At 54.2% G+C, this 21148-nt stretch overlaps 1 protein-coding gene across 4 annotated transcripts in view; it reads left to right on the forward strand.

Moving 5' to 3' along the window:
* SYNPO (synaptopodin) overlaps positions 1 to 21148 on the forward strand; it is a 50683-nt gene that overhangs the window by 18735 nt on the left and 10800 nt on the right. The window contains exon 1 of one of the 4 annotated variants that reach the window (XM_087816926.1): positions 1933 to 2040. The exons of the other annotated variants lie outside the window; for them this stretch is intronic. The gene's annotated coding sequence lies outside the window, so the exon portion shown is untranslated. Of the gene's footprint in view, positions 1 to 1932; positions 2041 to 21148 lie in introns of those variants that run through there. 4 annotated transcript variants of the gene reach the window in all.

Genomic DNA, 21148 nt, shown 5'->3' on the forward strand with positions numbered 1-21148 from the left:
TTCTCCTCCCACTCCTCACACTGTAGTGACCGTAATAGGAGGGTGATGGTGTAGGAGCAGGGCTCACAGGTTCATGTATACCTTGAATGTGCACTAACACATATACGCTCACCCCCCCATAAACATGCATGCAAACACACATGGTGTATATACAACATGTTCTTATGCAAATGCATGTGTGTACTCACATCTGCACACATGTGCATGCCCTCAGGCACCCACACATCCATGCATGGGGTATATATCCACACACACCCTCCCACAGCCCCCCACCCCTGACCCATGCATGCCTAACTTTCACATGTATCAGATTTGCATACATAGCTACGGTCCCGCCTGAAACATACAAGTACACAGATTCCCTCCCTTAGATACAGGTTGAATCACGGTCCTTTCTCCATTTTCTCTTGCTCACACACCTACACTTTGCAATCTCTCTTACATATGCACACATTCTCCTTTACAGGCACATCTACTCTTGCACGCCCACTGTCACACACCTACGGACAAAACGAACCACTTTCTGCCCTCCTTCCTTTTTCCCATCTCTTTTTCTTTCATACCCACCCACACAGTAATCCTAGCCTTTCTCTTCTCTCTCTCTCACCCACACAGTTTGGTTTCCCACAGGCTGGGCTCTAGCCACTTTCTTAGCACACGCACTCACCCTGTAGGCAATATAACCTGCCTGATGCCAATTCCCCAGGCCCCCTCTGTGCCTCCCACCCCCACCTGGGGCAGCCCCAGCATAAGAGCATCTACAGTGTCAGAGGGATTTTCTGTGGCCCCACGAGGCGGAGCAGCCAGGGAGGATCTGTCCCCTCCGTCACCTGACCTCCTGCGCTCTTGAGCCCGCCCATTGGAGATAGGGGATGTCCCCAAACCAGTCCACTTGTAACTCTGTGTTTGGATTCGCATCAGCACACTTCTCACTTCCTTTAGCAGAAATCTAAAACACAGAAAGAACCCTGACATAAAATACAGATGAAAGTGGAACCATTCTGGTTGAAGGGGTGGGGTACTTGGAACCCAGGGAAACTTCGGTGAAAACCCAGGCCGGCATTTTTCCAAATGTAGTTTTGTTTCAAAATTGTTGGGAGCGTGAAGGGTGCTCGTTATCAGTCCTGTTTCCAAGCCCGCTGAGTCTCCCCTACACTGGGAGGGGTCACCAGAATTCGGGAATCTTGACTTTGAACAGCATCCCATGTGACTCTGATGCACTCTGCCTGCTGCCTGCCAAGGAGCTCAGTGTGAATGGAGTTTAGTTCAATGAAAAGATGGGGAACTGAAGCCCAAGAGACCCAGGGCATGACTGCCCTTGTGGTTGCTGGCCCACCACTTAAGTCAGGGGATGGCCCGGGGCTTGGGAGGAGGCGGCAACCTTCCTCAGCGCCGTCTGCCCAAGTTCCACCAAGGTCCACAGTTATTGCAGCTCCTGGGGCTGAGGCGGGGAAAGACGGGCTGGAGAAGGTGCTGCACCGGGTCTGAAAGGGAACGGGCTGGGGAAGCGGGAGGTGGCGCCAGTTATGGGGGAAGAATCACAAAGACAGATTTTGAGGTGCGTGAGGACAGAGAAAAAAAGGTGGAGACGGCACAGACGGGGAGGCGTGCAGATGCTGAGCAGAACAGAAAGCAGAGAGTTTGGAGACGACCTAGAGACGTAAAAACGTGGAGGAAACAGAGAGGCAGACGAGCAGGCAGCGGAGAGTGAGGCAAAGTGGGGGAGACAGGGCGAGAGAGGGGACCCGCCGGGGGACTGAAGCCGAACCTGGGGGGGGGGGGGGGGGGGGAGTCGCACCTCGGAGGGCTGGGCCGGGCGGCGAGAGGGGCGGCGCTAGGGCCCCGGGGAGCGCTGGTAGGAGCGCGGCTGGTCGCCCGCCCAGCCCTCCTGGCTCCGGGTCCCCCAGAAGCCGGCGAGGCGGTGGAGGTGGCTGTGGCCTCCGAGCCGAGGGGGTCTCGGGGCGGGGCGCCCTGACGGACGCTGCCAGGTGCGCGGAGGTGGTGGCGTCAGTGAGCTCGGGGACCGCACGGAGGCTGGAGGTGAGTGGGGGGCGCTGGCCGGGCTGGGGTGCCGGCGCCGAGCGCACCTCGCCCCCTCCCACCTGCGCTGTTCCCGGCACCAACTAGATGGAGGTGGCACCTCTTGGCTCCAGGTCCCCGCAGGCAGGGTGACCTTGGCCAAGTTGCTGCTACACCCCCGGGCCTCAGTTTCCCCATCTGTACGGTGGGGTGGAGGGCCGGCTGGAGGCATCTCGAGGCTCTGGAGCAGCTCGGGAGCCGGAGGACGCCCCGACGGGAGGCCGCTCCCGGGCTGCGTGGGCGCTGCAGCCCTCCAGCCCCAGCGCGCGGGCGGATCCGGGACCGGGCAGCGCCGGGCTCGCGGTGGGCAGCAGCGGGGGCTCTGCGCTCCCCAGCCCACCCTGGGAGAGATCGGGCCAGCTGGCCTCGGGAAGACAGCGGCTTGGACTCTGCCCGGGGTTGGCCAACATGGGCGCCTGTGGGGCAACGGAACGGCGTGTGCTGAGCCGGCGGCCCCCCTTCCCGCGGGCGCCCCCCCCCCCCCCGCCGGGTTCGGGCTGCGCGCGGGCCAGGCGCGCGGGATGCGAACTGTCCCACCGCAGGGACCGCCAGCCCGAGCCCCGCCGGGGAGAGGGGGGACTGTCCCAAAGGGCCACGCATCTAATTCTCACAACGTCGCTACTCTTGCTCCCTTTGCCAAGAGAACTCGGAGGCCCTAGAAGGGCCCCATCCAGGGCCCTGACAAGACACCCCACCCCCGCCCCGCCGCGTGCCCCGCCTGGGTTGTCTGCGAGGGACCGGGGCGAGCAGGGAGGCAGCCCCGCCGCACGCCCCAGCCTTTCCACAGTGGCAGGTGGCGCTGGAATAAACCAACTTTCTGTGTGAGCTTGGGGCAAGACCCCTGCCCTCTCTGGCTCTCGGTGAGAGGGCGGGAAGGGAGCCCTCCAGGCACTGCCTTGGGGACAGCTGTACTTGGGTGGCTGCAGGGGCGGTGGGAGTGCGCCCCACCCCTGTCGTGTTGCAAGGTGTTGGATGAGACAGGATGCTGGTCAAAGGGACTGGGGTGCACTGGGGTAAGGGACTGGAATCTCTGCTGGTGCCAGCCTGCCTGTCATCAGCCTGAGGCCTGGCCCCCATCCTGTGTTGGGGCAGGGCCCCACTACCTCATCTTCCCACTACCTGCCCTATACCCCAGGCAGTGGAATGGGACTCCTCAAAGGAGTTGAAAATGTCCTAGTGCTTGGAGGCGGGTCCCCTGCCTCTGTCTCCATATGAGATCCTGGGTTGGTTCCCCCCCCCCTCCCTTCAGTTTCACCATCTGTACAATGTGGGGAATGGACTAGGATCACTCTAGTTCGATACTCAGAGAACTTTGCAAAAGCAAACTGTATGTTGCTGTGCCACCCTGGCTCCCAATCACCACTTTCCAGGTTGGCCCCCATTTTGCAGGCCATGGACCAACTGCCCCTCCCCACCTCTCAAACTAGTACCTATATTAAGTGTGGTTGGAATCAGTACCTACATGGTTAAAATAGGCCTCTAACTCCTTCCCTCCCTTGTTAGCTGTTGCTCTCCCCCTGAGCTTTGGGGTCCTTAAAACCCTGTGACATTCAGGTGCCTAGTTCCCAACTCATCCTTAGCCCCTTCAGTCATCATTCTACCTAATCTCCCCATTTTAGAGTTGGAGAGACTGAGGCTAGAGAGAAGAGATTTGCCCAGGGTGATTCTGTGAGTAGAAGGCCGCAGAGCTGCCTTTCCTTGGAACAGAGCTGCTGCTTCTTTTTTTTAATCACTCTTTTTAAAAAAAATGTTTTTATTGATTTTAAAGAGAGGAAAGAAGGGGGGGAGAGAGAGAGAGAGAGAGACGTTGATGTGAGAGAGAAACATCAATCGGTTGCCTCCCACATGCACCCTGACCAGAGATGGAACGTGCCACCTGGGTATGTGCCCCAACCTGGAATTGAACTTGCAACCCTTTGGTGCACAGGACGATGCTCCAACCAACTGAGCCACCGGCCAGGCCAGAGCTGCTTGTTGATAATGGGACGGGGCACATATGGCAGAGGAACCTTCTCTGTATCTCCTCTTCACCCTACCTCCACCCCCACCGGACTAGCTCTGTGGTTGACATGCATCCCCCTGAGCCCATGTCACAGCTCTGGGAGGTAGGCTGGGCAGGGGTGAGCTTCCTCCCTTCACCTGCCAGGGCTATCATCCCACAAGGCTGAACACACCTCCAGGCCTAGGGGCCTGGCCTGGGAGGCACCTTTTCCTTCAGAGCAGCTCCCAGGCTTCCAGACATGAGCTCATCAGAGCTGCTGATGCCAGGAAGGGAGGGACTGAGGGGGAAGCAGGCAGGGCTGCCCAGATTGGGGCACTGTGAGCCCCTGGGGAAGTGGAGGGGTGCTGTTGTGGAGGACTTGCAGGCCCTGGCCCCCACTGCAGTGTGGCGGCAAGGGCAAGATAAGCCAGCAGAGAATCATCTGGAATGGGCACGGGGACGCCGCAATGCAGAGACCTAGGTGCTAGGCCAACCTCTGCCACTTGCTTGCTGTATGACCTTGGGTGAATCCCTTGCTCTCTATGGACCTCAGTGTCCCTGGCTAGCAATGGGGTGGGTGGGTCTTTAGGCACTGGAGTTACAATCAGGCCCCTGCCCTCAAGGAGCTACATTTTAATTGGGGAGATAGTCAAGAAAAAAGGAAACAAAGAAATCAGCAAGGTAATTTCAGATAGGTAAAAGTGGCATGATTAAAAGTAAGCCGTGCTGCTGAGATGGAGAGGGGCTACTCTGTGTCGGTGGTTGGGGAAGGACTCTCTCTGGAGGTGGCATGGGAGCAGAGGCCTGAATGTTATCTGAAGGTGTGGTCATGGCTGGCTCATGGAGGAGGCATGACCAGAATTTAGGTCTAGAAGAATGGGAGGGATTGGATTGGGAGGAAAGTGTTTTTGAAGATGGTAAAAGGTCTAAGCTAGGAACTGGAGGTATGGAGGGGGCGGGGCATTGACTGTGGTTATGAAAATGCCTTCATCCCTTGGGGCTTCAGGCTGCGGACCCACCCAAAGGAGCCTAGGGCCCATGATCTGGTCAGACGGGTGACCGGGGCCCTGTTGAGTTCGTCCAGTGTGTGTGAACTCAGAGTCCTTTGTGAACTGTCCCAGAGGAGGAGTCAATGTGGGGACAGCCTCCCGGCCCTGTAATTCCAGAGGCTTACAAAAGCCCTCTCTCTCCAGAATGAAATCTTTACCAACTGGCCACTGCCTGAAATTCCACCATCCTAGCTTCATCTTTTCCACTTGGTGAGGCAGTGTTGTATAGTACTGTGACCCCACACTACCCTGCCCCTCCTCCCGGGGCTGCTACACATGGACCAGATTCAATCTCCTCCAGTACTACCTGCTTCCCTCGAGGCTAATACACGGATTCTGTGGTTGGAGCCCTGGGTTCTGCTTCTGGCTAGCTGGGAGAAGCTTGAGCATGTTATATAACCTCTCTAGGCTTCTGTTTTCTCATCTATAAAATAGAAACAATAATAGACCTTATACTGTTGCTCTGAAAATTAAATGAGATGATAAATGCTAAAGAAAAGATTACTTATTAAATAGCATTATCATGTTTTGATCTCTGTTAAAATAGCAAGCCCTTGAGGAGATGGACACTTACTCAAGACTCATATCTCAGTATAAATTACTTTTTGGCGTTTGGCCAGGAACAGGTTTTGAGGGTGGGAGGATGGGCACAGCACTGTGGAAAAGGGCCTGGCCTACGCTTCAGGAATGGATACCTGAACCTCAGGCCTTAGCTGACTGGCTGATAGTCTTGGACAAATTATTTGCTTCCCCTGGGACTCAGGCCTCTGTTCTGAGCTGCTATGAAATGGGCTAAGAAGGATATGTGGGGGTCAGGGTGTGAAAGAGCTTAACACACTCCAAAAACATGGGGTCAGCAGGAGGGGCTGTCAGCATGGTGGGTCAGAAAGGGGCAGGCTGAATGAGCCCCACAAACAGGAGAGAGGGCTGACCTGAGACTCGCATTTATCCTCTGGAATAACATCTCTTAGAGACTAAGAGTGTTCAGAAGATGAGAGCCAGTGTTCTGGAAAAATAGTTCATGTTTATGGTTATTTGCTATGTGCCAGGGGTGTTCAAATTTCTTTACATGTCAACAACTACATCAGGTAAGTACTGTTATCATCAGCATTTTACAGATGGGAAACTGAGGCACAGAGAGGTTAATTGAGCTTGCCAAATTCACACACTGGTAAGTGGTCAGATTCAAACCCAGGCAGTCTGGCCCCAAAACCTGTGTGCTACTACTGCATAATATGGCCCCTCCTGCTTTAGACAGAGTGCCAGAGACTCAGAGGGGCCAAGCCACCTGCTTAAGGATGCACAGCACTCTTCTTTAATCTTTGTCATCTTTGTCCCTCAAGTCCTAGAAGGAGAAACCTCACTGGGTCTGGGGTCTGGGGTTCTGAGGTTGGCCCTTGAGCCAGCTCAGCCTCATTTCTTCCCTGCCCCTCCTCCTCTGGGACTAGGTCAGGGAGAATCAAGTGTGCCCTGGGAATGCTGTGGGCATGGGAGGTTCTGCCAGGGCCTGACGAGTAGGCGTCATTCGTGTTGTGGAGCTTGAGTGGATCCCAACAGCCTGAGTTGTTATGAACTCCCATGGAGTCTGGCATGCCTCCCATCACTGGACACATGGTGGAAACTGAGGTCAGTGAGTCCAGAGACGAGCCCAAGGTCACAGGCAGGAGGTGCCCTTTTCCCCTGGGTCTCCTGTCCTATCCTGGGCCACTTAGTACTTGTGGGCATCACGGGGAGTGGGACTTGTGGACCCTACCACCCATCTCCAAGGTGGCCCTGGTCTCAGCCAAGATTCCTGCTATCGGGCCCTTTGGGAGAGCACACGGAGTTGGGGGATGGGAAGGGTGCTGATTAAAAAATAGACTGTCACGCGCATGGAGAGCAAGCATGCTACCACCCAGCCTGTGCCAGTTGGCTCCCCCATGCCCAGCTGACAGGTCCCACTCAGGGCTCCCACTGGGGCCCCACCTACCACACCCTGGCTCTGGGCCTGAGGCTGAATGCTCCCAGCCTTCCTCTTTTCTCCCTTCTCCACCCCTGCCCAGCCTCCAGGCAGATGGTGCCCTTACAGAGCCTGGGTGGGCCTGAAGCTCAGCTATTGGCTTTAAGCTGTGCCAGGGTGTCTGGCATCGCTACACATTGGCTGTGTGGCCTTGAATGAGACTCTTTCCCTCTCTGAGCCTCAAACAAGGACAGAGTAATGCTACCAGTTAATGATGCTCTTTACAGCTTTCAGAGGCTTTCTCAGATTCCCCCTCATATAGACCCGACCAGCAGTGCCAGAGACCCATTCAGAGAGGCCCTGTGACCACGGAGGCCACTCAGCCTGAGTGTGGCAGAGTAGAGGGCTATGTACCCAGATAATCTTGCAAATCCCAGTCCTGTACAACTTCTCCAGGGTAAGTGAGGTCACTTGGAACCACGGAGGTGAAGGCTTTGCGGTAGTAATGTGAGCAGTGTTTTTATTAATTTATTCCCTCATTCAGCCAACAAATATTTAGTGAGCCCCAGCTATGGCGGGAGGGCAGACACAGCAGACCCTGCCCTGCGGGGGCTGCTTAGGATCAGGCAGGGCAGACTGATGCTAAAACAAATAATGATGGAATTACTTCCTCATGGGAGTTTGGAGGAGAGGCGAGGGTGCTGAGGCAGAGGAATGTGACGTTGGAGGGCAGACAAGCCCTCCCTAGACCTGGAAACAGACCTGAAGGATGAGAAGTGAAGTGTGGTCAGAAAGGGACAACAGAGGGGTGAGGGGAGAAAGGGGTCTAGGCAAGAGCAGCAGCCAGTGCAAAGGCCCTGAGGCGAGAGGTGCTTGGCCCCGTCTGAGCACAAAGGCCCTGTCTGAGCACTGTAGCCATTGTAGCTGGAGGGTGAAGCACCCTGAGGGGACCTGCAGCATGGGAGGAGGGGCAGTGGGGCTGTCAGGCAGGGCCTGGAGCCTGCAAAGGGGTTTGAGGCCGGTCCTGGGAGGGAGGGGCTATTCCTTGTGCCAGTTTGGGAGGCTGATCTTGCCTCCTTTCTTTTCTTCTTTCCCTCGGATGTCCATCCAGATAGTGCTGCCAGTGGGCCTCTCTGCACTCCCCCAGCCCCTTCACCCTTGACGGAATTAGACTGACTTCCAGTGCTCTGGCCAGTCCTTCCTCTCCATTGATCTGATTTGCATTTGAATGACCACCTGTTGCATCCTGCCTTCCTGGAGGGTTTGGGTCCCTCAGTCCTCAAATGCATGGTGGCCAGGGCTTGCTCTTGGGCAGGAGGCTGTAGTCACTCTGGCTGAGTGCCTCTGTTCAGGTGAATTCTATTTCCTTTTATTCCTTGTGGGAGCCTGTGGACTCAGGAGGTTCAGCTTTTGGCTGAATGAAGGTCTGTCCCTGGACCGATTCCCACAGCCCGTAATTGCTGCCTGTCCCTTATTCCACTCCAGACACCTCCATTCAACCCCAGGGTTCCCCTAGGACCAAGCACTAGGAGGAAACAGGAGGCCTGTGTTCTGATCCCAGCTCTGCTGTATGCTCTTGGCACATCCCTTTTCCTCTCTGGGCCTCAGTTTCTCCATCTGTTTGGTTTTTAAAAAAATATATCTTTATTGATTTCAGAGAAAGAAAAGGAGAGGGAGAGAGAGATAGAAACACTAATGATGAGAGAGTCATTGATCGGCTGCCTCCTGCACCCCCCACCACTGGGGATCTAGCCTGAAACCCGGGCATGTACCCTGACCAGGTTCCGGAGATCTGCTGGATCATAGGTAAATGCTGAACTGCTGAGCCACACTGGCTGGGCTCTCCCTCTGTTTTAAAGAGAAATGCTCTAGTTTTTCTGTACTCAAGGTATGGCCCATGGATGCAATATCAGCATCACCCAGAGCTTCTTAGAAATGCATATTCTCATGCCCCAACCCAGACCTCCTGAATCAAAATCTGCAGTTTAACAGCATCCGGAGTAATTTTGTACATTACAGTATGAGAGGCACTGTTCTAGGTTAGTCATTTCTAAACTGAGAAAAAAATAACATTAAAAGCTATGGAGTCTTCCTCTCTCTCCAAAGTTTTACATGGAAACACATAAGAGGGGAAGCACCCACTCTATTCATCACATGACGAGGGAGCAGGAGGGTGGTGGAGCGGTAGTTGAGAGGATTGGGCTTATTTTAGGATGGGGGTCAGGAGGGAGGAGACGATAAAACAGTTCTGGTAGAAAGGAAGGGGGCTCCATCTTCCCAGGCCTCCCCTCATCCTCTGAGAGCTCCCGACCAGGAGCCTCTAAGAGCCTTTTAGCTCTGACCTCCAGGGTCCTCTGTCTCACAGGTTGGGAAAGATGTGCTCGGAGGGAGGGTGGTTGCCAGTCCTCAGTCCAACGACGTCTTCCCCTGCTTGTCCCCGTCTTGATGTCCTGCTCTCTTCACCGTGGAATCCCTGAAAGGGTAGCCGGTGCTATTCTTAGCGTGACGCAGGGCAAGAAGAGAACATGCTGGTGCATTATTTATGCCTCTGAGTCAACAGGATTGCATTCAGGGCTCCCGGAAAACGGCCTCTCCTCCTCACTGCCTTGGCAGATGGAGGGCATTTCCCAGGAACCACAACCCCTCCCTTCTGGCCCTGACCATCCCTGCTCAGTGCCTTCAGCTCCCAAGCTGGAAAATGGGTCACAAAATACAACAGTAAGCTAGGTAAGCCAGGACTAGTGGAGTTGCTTTGGCGATATCAAGTCTTCATTCATCAGCACATTTTTATTGAGCAGGTATTACGTGTGGTAGGTGCGGGTACACTGATGAATGACAATTTCTGCCTTCCAGAAGCTCACACTTTAGCCTGCGAGTTAGTGGGGTTCCAGCCTCACAGGAGCGTACGTGCCAGGCCTGACGCTGGGTACTTTGCACAGATGAGACCTGATCCTCCCAATCGCCCTGTAGGGTAGAAATTAGGAGACTCTTTTACAGAAGAGGGAACTGAGGCTCAGCATATACAAGGTCGCCATAGCTAGGGATCGGCTCAGCTGGGACTTGAACTCAGCTTGGCTAGAACAGAAGGACCATTTCAGATCAGATGGCAGATGCAGTGTTAGGGCTTTGGGACCCCCCTGCGCTGCCCAGTGAGGAGGCCCATTAACTGGGTGAGGCTGTCCCATTCTCCATGAACCTTGAGTTATTGGAGAAGGCATGTGTGTCTAGAGTTTCTGTAAACCTGGAGTGAAAAGACAGGTACACTGAGGGTGGGAAGTCAGAACCATGTGGAATGAGGTGATAAGGCCCGAAATGGTCCATCTCCTGAGGCTGAGCCAACGACCTGCATTCTGTGATGCCCTTGGCCTTGCTCTGCTTCCGTTTCCTAGGCTGTAAAATACTGTAACAATCCCTGCTCTGCTTCTGTCTCTGGCGGATGTGACAGTGCTAGGAAAACTATAAAAATGTGCATAATGAAGGGCTGGTATATAATTAGTATATATACTTACGTATATAAATCTATTCTCTTAAGTGTATTTTTTGTTAACATTCTGCATTTTCCTATGTGTTAATTTGCTTATAAACACATTTATAAAGCCATGGACTCTAAAGCCCAGTGGGTCCCCCACCTGACTGTGCTTCAGAACCCTGCAGGGAGGCTGTTCACCTGCATGTTCTGTGGTCCTGGGTCTGGGGCGGAGCCCAGGGATCTGCATTTTGGACACACTCCCTGATGGATTCTGCAGCACTGCAGGTTTCTGATTTGGGTTGGATCAGGGACGGTGCTTGCCTGAGGCCTCACAATGAGCTGGAGACTAAAATCCAGGCCTGTAGCTCCCAGTCCAGCCATTTCCTCCTACTCTTCAGCTGCTCCGAGCATCCTAAAGGGATGAAGCCAGGGATAGTGATGACTGCAATGAGCAATGATGCTGGGAGCAGCTGGTAACATTTACAGTGCTGTGCTAGGCATTTTACATGGCTTATCCATTAAATCGCAGTAGTGGTAGAAAAGGGAACATTCTCCACAGCAACAGGATCCTCTGGCACATTTGAGCATGAGGTGGCAGATTTTAATGTACCCCTGAAAAAGGGAAACCATGACGGAGGCACAGACATACTGGAGAATTGCATTTGAAACCACACCATGGAGCACTTTCCATCCTCCATAGCACGTGCCCTCCACGCAAAGGTTGTCCGGTAACTCGGCTACCTGGAGGCAGGGTAGCCTGGCAGGAGGGGGACACCTGTGCCCTTCCACAGGGTGTGTACCTGCTGCATGTGCATCCATGCCAGTCTGCCACCTGAGTGCCTGTGTCTCCATGTGCACACCTGTGGGTGCTCATCGTGCACACAGTGTGTGAGTTGGGCTGTGTGTGTGTGTGTGTGTGTGCACACTCTGCTTCGTGTGGGGCAGGGGTGAAGCAAGGGCACCTCTGTGCTTGGGTGTGTGTGCAGGGGAGGATGTGCTGCTGCAGGCTAGGTGCTCACCAGCATTGAGAAGCTATTGAGAATGCGTGTGTGTGTGTGTGTGTGTGTACAAATGGTAGCAATGCAGGGGGATCCCTGAGATCCCAAAGGGCAGAGGTAGAAGGGCCATTAGAGAACCTGTTTTCCTCATTCGTGTCCCACCTCCACACTGCATGCACCATCCTCAACCCTCCCAGGCACGAGCCTGCCTCAGGACCTTACCACTAGCTGTTTCCTCTGCCGGGCCTCTTTCCCTAGGCCCGCACGTGCTTCATTCAGCCCGCCACCTTCACTTCTTTGCTCAGATGCGCCTTCTCAGTGATGCCTACTTTGGTGATCGTGTTTGCCTTTGCACACCACTCCTCCATTTATCTCCCGTCCCCGCTTCATTTTTCTCTGTGGCATTTCTCTGTGCCACCCTGGCTTGCTTGTCTATTACTCATATATTTATCTTGCTCCCCTGCTAGAATGCGAGCAGGGATTGTTGTCTGTTTCTCTTCATGGCTGCGAACAGAGCCTGGCCCTTAGCTGGTGTGTGGTAAATATTGGCTGAATGAATGAGTCCTTGCACCACCTAACTTACTTGTTTTCTTTAACTTGTCTAACTTTTGTTACTAAAATACCCACGTTCACCTCTCCCTAAGCAGTAATATACCTTTAGCAGGAATGGTGTGTTTATTAGGCTCCTTTCCCAATACGTATGTGAAATTTACATAACTATTAAGATTTTCATTATCAGGGTGCCACCTAAATACTTTTGCTTCCACTAGAGATGTAGGGGCACGACACTCTAGGAATCACTGGTCCAGGCCAGTCCCCTCTTAGAACACATGGACAAACTAAGGTCCAAATAGGGTCAGGAATTAGTCCAGTATCTCACCCAGTCTGTGACAGGACTCACACCAGAACCAAATCTCCTGACCTCCAGTCTCCTTTTCTTTTGCAATTTGAGGGACAAGGGGAAGGTGGAGCTGGATGAGTCAGCCTCTCCTCTGGCACAGACTTCTGCTGGAGGAGAGCCAGACATGTGTAGTAATTGGTAAATGGCATGGGGGCATGGCAGGGTCAGCAGCCTCTGGCATGCCCAGGACCTCAGTGCCCTCCTGGCTGCAGGGCTGTGCACCCCAGTGATGGGAGCCAACCTCGGCTGCACCTTCCCTCCCAGGAGTCTTGGACCTGGGACTACTCCAAGGGGCCCTGGGTGCTCACATCTAGCATGAGGCCGACCTGGGATTCAAACCCTGTTCTCTCTTGCTACAGCATATTGTCTAGCCATTGATGTTGGGGTCCCCTTGCAGAGAGGATTCTGGGGGATAAGGGGATGAGGGTGATGGTAGTTGGGCTGTGCCTGAGTGGACTGAGGAGGAGAGACCAGACCCAGAGAGGGCTGGGGAAGGGGGGGAGACAGACAGAACCCTAGCTTAGTAGAATTAAACAGAGGTGAGTTTGTGCAAAAGGCTGAAGTTAAACCCCCTCAGGTGTACACAGCACTATATACTATGGAAATCATTTCTTCATCTCATTTGCTCAGCACTGGCTCTACAAAGCTGACATCACCATCCCTGTTTTACCGATGAGGAAGTTGGGAATCAGAGAGGGGAAGTGATTTGCTAAAGGTTGCCCAGGATGCCTTGGGAACAGACTGCACCCCCGGTTGGATCTGGTAAACAAGGGTTGTCTGGGGGAGGGCAGGCCTGCTGAATGAACATGGGAGTGAGAAGCAGGGGTGGACACTGCAAACCACTCACTGGTGGTAAATAATCTTGGCAAATCACAAAACCTTTCTGAGCCCCAGTTTCCTCATCTGTCCAATGGGTATAACAGTACTCCCAGTTCACAGATTGTAAAAGAAAACAAATCAGCATAATAAAATAATGATAATGCTGCAATGAAATGCCTGGAACCTGAGTAATAAATGTGAAATGCACCTGGCCCCTGATGAGCTTGCCTACCCAGGCCACCTGCCATGACCCAGGGCCGGATTCCCAGGCCGCCTGTGGCAGACGCCTGAGAGCTTGGAAGAGCCACGAGGGGCTGGGGGAGGGGGTGCTGCCTGCCCCTGAGCCCCGCCGGTGAGGATACCCCCTGGGCAGAAGCAGCAGGGACACAGCCTGAGCCCAGAGCAGCCTCCCTCCACTGTTTACCCTGCGCTGGGCACTGCAGCTCCAGCGCTCCCGGGACGTCATTGCCATTCCTCCTGCGTTTTTCTCTCCTGGGTTATTTATTTTCCTGTGAGGCAGGAATGTGGGGAATTTACCACAGGGCGCTGCCCTTGCTTTTGGCTGCTGGGCAGCTCTTCTGTAAGAGGGAAGCAGCCGAGACAGATGGCTGCGGGCGCAGAGGCGGCGGTGGAGGCAGCAGAGGGTCCCCCTGAATCCGTGGCCCCCCAGTGGAGCGGTTATGTAACCCACCCAGAGTCTCAAGGCAGAGAGCACAGCGCTTCTGGCCTCTGGGCACGATGAGCCGTAATGTCAGAGCTCCCGTGGAACTCTGCGTGCACCAACCCATTCACCCTGTCTCTAGGGAAGCCCAACGGGCGTGTTCCTCTGAAAGGTGCCACTCTGTGCACCTGGTCTGGATTTGGGGTATGGGTGCGGTGTGGGTAGGGGAGTGGAGTGGAGGAAGGGATTGCCTTGAGCCTTCCAGCCTCTGCTGGGCTGTCCCATTACTTGCAATGCCGCCACATCTCCGTCTTCCAAGACCTAGGGCATATGCCACCTCCTCCAGGAATACTTCCCAGATTGCTTCCTTCTAACCCATCTCACTCTTAGGCTCTAGATTCTCCCAGCACTTAATGGAATATTCTGCCTCTTAGGTCTAGTGTAACACTGTGGTTTAAGGTTTCATCTCCCTCTTCACCCACAGACTTGTTGCTCCCTCCCTACCACCCACTCCCACCCCCCCCCCCCCCCCAACAAACACCCTCTGGATCTCTGATGTAGAATCTAGACAAAATGTGAGATGCAGATGAATCTAGAATTCATCTCCCTGGGTGAGTGGACTTGGACTGTGGGAGTGCTCATCCCCCAGTAATTTATCTAGTCAACACCTATTAAACCCCAGCTGGGTGATGGCCTCTGCTGAGTGTGGGGCATTTAGAGAAGATGGACACCAGCTGCCACCCAGGCTGCCACAGGGCCCAGAGGAAGAGCTACATCTTTGTAGAGGGCCCAGGGTCTGCCAGGCCCTGGGCTGGGGGCTGGGGACCCAGAAATGGTCTGGGCCCAGTTCTGCCCCTGGTAGAGGCACAGTTTAAGGGAAACAATCACTACCCCCCCCCCACCACCGCCCACCCCACCCCAGCTCACCACCTTTTTTGTCTCCTGGATTAAGTGTTTCCTCTGGAAGGGAGGGTGTGGCAGCCCTGTGTTCCTAAGGCCCCTGGGGCTGGGATGATGGAGGCTGAGGCAGCAAGGGAGGGCCTAGGGGGCAGGCTTAGCAGGACTAGACTGGGAGGTGGGAGCCCGGGTCTGAGCTTGGCTCTCAGTGAACCAGCCCTTTCCAGCTTTCTGTGCACCTGGGGCTGAGCCTGCCTCTCTCTGCGTCACCATTTCCAAGTCCTTGAAAATCTAATTGTAGACTAATGTTTAGGCCAGTAGGGAAGGCAGGAGGGAGGGGCTTAGCTCCTGGCCCTGGACCCCACAGCAGGGTCCTGGTCAGCCAGCGGTGAGCAGTGCTTGTGGCCTGCAGGGATAGCTGCCAGCCAATGCCCTAGCCAACTTGGGAGCCCCAACCCACCCATCCTGCTCTGCCTGATCCCAACCCACCGTCACCCGGGAGATACCAGGAGTTGGGCCAACACCTGCCTCCTTCCCCTCCAGCCTTGCTTTTTGAGCTTTCTCAACCTGTGGTTTCTGCCATTGAGTCTTTCTGCTCTAAGTCCCCTAAGCCAGGTTGAGCAAGGGAAGATTACTAATCTAGGAGTCTGAATGGATTGAGAAGGGCTTCCTGGAGGAAGCGGCAGTTGAGCTGGGCCTGGGACAGTGGGTAGGGAAAGTGAGTGTGCTTTGTGGGCAGAGCTCTTCAGGAGGGGGCACACAGGCTCAGGATCAGTCAGGTTCTCAGTTCCAACTTCACTCTGCCTGCTTGTTGCTGGCTGCAGAACCTGGGGTGAGTTGGCTAATTCTCTAGACCTCGTTTCCTCATCTGTCAAATGGAGGTAAGGGAGCTTCCCTTATGAGTTGCTATAAGGATGAAAAGAGAAAAACATGCTAAACCCTTAGCTTGGCAGCATCTGGTGCTCCTCACATGTTGGCTGTTGGCATCCTCAACTTCATTGTGATTCTGTGACACTACGGAAGGTGTGGAGGGCAAGGGAGGAATACAGCAGGGGGCCCTGCTCCCAGGGCTCCTGCAGTTTATGGGGGGAAATCACATTCAGACTCAGATTGCTGCAAAACAAGATATTGGGAGGCTACAGCCTGGCCCATGGGATGGGCCCTGGACTTGACCCTGGGCCACCCTGGGTTTGAATCCCAACTCTGTCTCTGACTAGCTGTGCCACCTTGAGCAAGTCACTTCACCACTCTGAGCCATTTCTTCTCCAACACAGGGATAAGGGTACTGCTGACCTCAGGGGTTGCTGTAAATGAGACAAAGGTCTGGCATGTGGTGAGCATGCCCTGAGGAGTAACTTAGTAAAATGAATTATGTGCAAAGTGATGAGGTAATTGAATGCTGCAGATAAAACATCGGTCGGTCAGGGGAGGCTTTTTGGAGGGCTGGCGGCATTGGAGTTAGGTGGGAAGGCTGGGGCACGTAGAAAGGATGTGAGACAGAGAAAGGTTCCCGGGGGAGGTGTCTGTGCAAACCCCACAGAGCAGGAGCTCACGGCACAGGTGTGGGAGTCGCAAGCCATTGGACCCCCTCTGGCCGTTGCCGAGGGCACCAAGAGCAGGGTAGCAAACTTTTGGGTGGCCCTGACGTGAGGGGCTCTGAATGCCACCATGAGGACTTGGTACTTGACCCTCCACGTCCTGGGGAGGCAGGAGAGAGACACAAGTGGAGCCAGGCGGGAGGACGATGGATCTGGCCCTGTGGGGCGGATAGATTGACGGGGAAGAGACTGGGGGCGGAGAGGCCATTTAAAATGCTGTTGCAAAATCAGTGTTCCTGATAAAGAGCTGGGCTGAGTCATCTGTGGAGGAGTCACATCCAGCTCCTCCGAGTTGCTGGCAATGTGGGATTTTCCTCTCTGTCAGTGAGGCGATTGGCTGCCTTTCCCAGGGGCTTTGAGAACCAAGGCCGGCTCAGCACCAAAGGGAAAACTGGGCTGCAGGGAGGACCCAGCCAGAGTGAGTAAGATGGGCACTCAGAGGTGCCTTCGTGGTTGGGGGTGTGTGGCTTAGCGCATATGGCATCCTTCTCTGGTCTCAGTTCCCCCTCCGGGTATCAAGGGAGAGGCATATGGTGACTTCTGCTAGTGGCAAGGAGCTAGGTGTGGGGCTCCCCACTCTCGTTCCTATGCATCTCATGTCCTGGCAGTCCTTCCCACCTTAGTGTGAATTATTCTTCTGAGAGGAGGTCTGGCAGTCTGCCGGGACTCGGTCAGGTCGCTCTCACCAGGACTTTGGCATGGATGGAGAACTCTCCAGAGAATGAAGGCTGTGTCATTTCCTCTTTCAGTGGGAAGGATACGGGGCAGGGGCTGGCAAGGTAGCCAGACCATTACTCAGGCCCAGTTCATCTTCCTGCCCCCAGCGGAGCCAGAGGTTGTGCAGCGGCCAGCCATTGGTCCCTTCCTGACCCCACCGGGGAGGCAGTTTACCCAGCCTGTTTACCTGTCCCATTGCCAAGGCTCCCAGGCAGCCAGAGCGAGCTGCCCCCAGCCAGCCTCTATTCCTACCTCTTGCTCCCTGCTCCACTCCACCCTACCCGGGCCTAGAGACTCCCACTGACGGCAGCATGTGAAGAAACATTTCCTTGAATTCTCTCCCTGGCCTGACCTTCTGCTCTGGCCCCCCTTCCCCTGCCCCACCTCCCTCCTTTGGGTCCTTCGTCCAGACAGGCCTGATGGTAGGCAGGACAGGCAGCGACCTGTAGAGCTGATGGGTGAACGGGAGGGCAGATCCCTGCCTGAACTCAGGTCTCCTGACTCCCAACACATGTTCTTCCCACTCCACTAGTCTTTTATGTCCTAGCAGTCATTTCTACCTTAGTAAGAATGAGTTCATCAGCTCTTCTCCTGAGAGCAAGAAGGGAGAGAAAGCATGAGTTGTTCTAGGCAGCCAAATATGCAGGGGAGAGGGCACTGCCGGGGCACTGATCATGCAGTGAGGAAACAGGGTTCTGCTGACTGGAGCCTCTATCCGCGCTCCTCCCTCCAGAGTCAGGGTCTGGAAGGCAGAGTGGCTAAGAAATGAGACGCGGCAGCCAGACTTTGAGTTTTGAATCCCAGCTCTGCTACTTACAAGTTGTGTGACCCTGGGCAAGTCTCTCTGAGCTCCGATTTCATCTGCAAACTGGGAAGAATAACAATCTTATCTCTGGGGATTGTTGGGTGGGCTGGAAAAGATGTTGCGTGTAAAGTGCACAGCACAGCACCTGGGCTGCAGTGAGGCCTCAATAATCACAGTAGCCATTGTGCCCTCATTCCAACGCCCTACTCAGGGCCTCCTACCCCCCATTTAGGGATTGAACCCTGGTCTTCTACCCCCTTGCCCCCCTCCGGCAGGTCTTCCTTGCACTTGCCCTCCCCTTCCTCTCTTGAAGGCCTGTCTTCAGAGCTCCTGATCCATTTTGAGGGCCAGCACCCCAGCCTGGCCCTGTAGAGGCTCAGAGAAGAGAAGGGGTGTTGTGACTTACACAGGTGTGGGCTATAGCCAGGCAGACTGGGGACTCAGCGAGGTGCCTGTCCCCTGTGGCCCTTGGCCACCTCCTGCCTTTCTGACACCAGGGAGCACAATCTTGGACCCGCTGGCTGGGGCATTGCCGGGAGTGGCAGTTCCCTTGTCGGAGGAATTTGGGAGGGAACTGCCTCCCCTGGTCCCCTGCAGTGGGGGACTCTGGGGGCCGGGAGTTGGCCCAGCCCCCTTCTCTCAGCTTTGTTTATGCAGGGTGGCAAAAATCATCTGGCTTGCTAGCTGGGTCTGGTTCAAGCCTCCTGCTGAATTCCTTTTGCATGGAGTCACTGTGGGCTGGGGTGGAGGGCATGGGAGCTTCATTGGAGGCTGCACTTTCTCGCCTCCTGGCCTTTTCTGCCATGTCCCTCTGGCCCCAGAACAGCAGCATGGGGGAGGCTCTAAGTCCAGCTGGGGGTCAGCAGACCCGGTCCAGCCCACCGCCTTCTCTGCAACCCTTTCCCTCTCTAAGCCTCGCAGGCCAGCTTATCCCTGAGACCTTCACGCTCTACATTTGAGAACTTTCTAAACCCATGGCCTTTAGAAGCAGCCTGGGGATAGGATTGAAGAAGAGAAGTGAGGGGGGAAAACAGAAAGTTTTAGGAGTTCTGGGGCTTTAGGAGTTCTGGGTTAGTCAAACCGAAGCACTTTCTCTGAGCCTCACACTGTGGGAACCTCATAGCCAGAAAGGTTGGAGCTCACACATGGCTCTGCTACTTTCTGCCTCTGTGACCTTGGGCAGCTCACTTTACCTCTCTGAGCCTTGGTTTTCTCACTAACAAATGGATAACAATAGTCTGTTCTTCACAGGGTTGTCGTGGGAATGAAATACGACAGTATGTATAAAGCACTTGTCGAGGTACACAGGAAGAGCCCGATCAGCTTCAGCTACGGTCGCTGCCGTTGTGTCCTAAGAAGCATCAGTGGGACTGGGGACGTTTATCCTGACCTTGTCTCATAGGGATGTGCTTTGTGTTTGTGAGTCTCTGCAGGGCTGTCAGGTTGGAAAGAGGAAGACTCTGAGGTTCTATAACTTGGGGTAATAACTGCCTGCCACCACCAGAATTCTGGAATCCCTTGCTGTGTGGCCTTAAGAGAGTCGCCTCTTCTCTCAGGACCCTGATCTGTGGAGTTATTCTCCTTTGCTAGATAGAGGAACCTCTGACCCCCTTCCAGAGAGAAGGGTGGGGTCCCCAACACCACCTCATCCCAGGGGAGCATGAGCCCTCGGCTCCATGCACCTGGGCTGGATGACAGTAAGCGCCCCGCCCCCCTGCATTCATGACCACATTGTAGCCTCCCAACCCCAATGCCAGTGCTTTTATCATCTTGTCAGTTAAGGAAACTGGCTCTGAGAGGTGCAGTCACTTGCCAAGGTCATGCAGCTAACAAATGGCAAAGCCCAGATTTGGGCCAGGAAGCCTGGTTTCTAAGCAGAGCAGAGGAGATGGACCCTGTGAGCTGAGGGACCTCTCTGGGCCCTGATAATCTCCCCCCAGGTGGGCACAGGTGTTTGGGGGGGCAGATCCTGATGGGAGGAAGAAAGAAGGAGGCTGAGGCCAGACAGCCTGTGGCTGCTGGGCCTGGTCCCAGTGAAACTGCTATCTGCGGCCACTCTGCTCTGTGTGGCCTCCCTGCTGACCCTAGTGGGAGCTCTCCCCGCACTGCTCTCTGCACCTCAGTTTCCTTATCTATAAAATGGGGGTGGGGGTGAAATTGCTCCTCTGTAAGGGCCCTTTCAGCTCTGAGAGTCCCTGAATTCTGAGCCTTGCTGGCAGGATGCCTAGAAAGACTGTCCCTGGACACTCACTCAGCATGTCATGGCCAGCGCTAATGAGGGCAAGGGAGGAGGAAGGGCAAGGTCAGATTCCTCAAGAACTAATTAGCTTCCCACAGTGGGGCACAGTGGGGGAGGAATTTCCTCAGCCACTGAATGAGCTGCTAATCGTGAGCGCAGCCTGGCCCATCCACCTGTCCCTCAGTCCATGTGTCCATGCATCCATTCGTTCAGTCATTGTTCAACAGCATAAATTGAGCACCACTGTGTGCCAGCTGGGCACTGGGGATATACAGAGAAGTAGTTGCCCACAGTGAACTTACAGGTTAGTAGGGATCTGACCACAGCCTGATCCCTGACCTCCAGCCCCAGACTCCAGCTCCAGACTGAACCCCGAACCCTACTGACTGTGTTTCCCGTACGTCCCAAAGGGACCTTTTGAAACAAGCATGGGCTGTGGACCCAAAGAGAACTGGTTCTGACTCCAGCTTTGCCACCCTTTGCTGTGTGACTCTGGGCGAGTTATTTACAGGTCTCTAGGCCTCCACTTCTGTAAAACAAGGGCAAGGAATGCTTGTCTCCTAGCGTTCTTGAGAGTATAAAATGAAGCAATGCAATGTTCTAGTATAGTTGCTGCTGAAATTAGTTCAATTTATTACTTTTATAGTCTTAAAATATGAGAATTTTAATGATTGCTTAAATAAAAATGGGAAGAAACTCTGCAAGGACATAGAAGAAACTAATGACAGTTGTTACATGATTTGTGGAGTGAGGCTCTCAAGGGTGGAGGGACACTTTTCACTGTATACTTTCTTTTATGTCTTTGAACACTGTATACTTTTTAATGTTTTTCATTTTTTTAAGATCATGTGAATATATTGCCTATTCTAAAAAAAGAAGTGTTAGTGTCCGTGTTAGCAAATGACTATACTATGAGTTTGAAATGTAAAGGCCCTAAGAAAGGCACATAGAAAGTGTCCTGGGGGTTCTTTTGTGCATTTAGTCAAGCTCACTGAG

This window comes from Miniopterus natalensis, chromosome 4 (assembly GCF_054644295.1).
Source record: "Miniopterus natalensis isolate mMinNat1 chromosome 4, mMinNat1.hap1, whole genome shotgun sequence".
Classification (NCBI taxonomy): Eukaryota; Metazoa; Chordata; class Mammalia; order Chiroptera; family Miniopteridae; genus Miniopterus; species Miniopterus natalensis.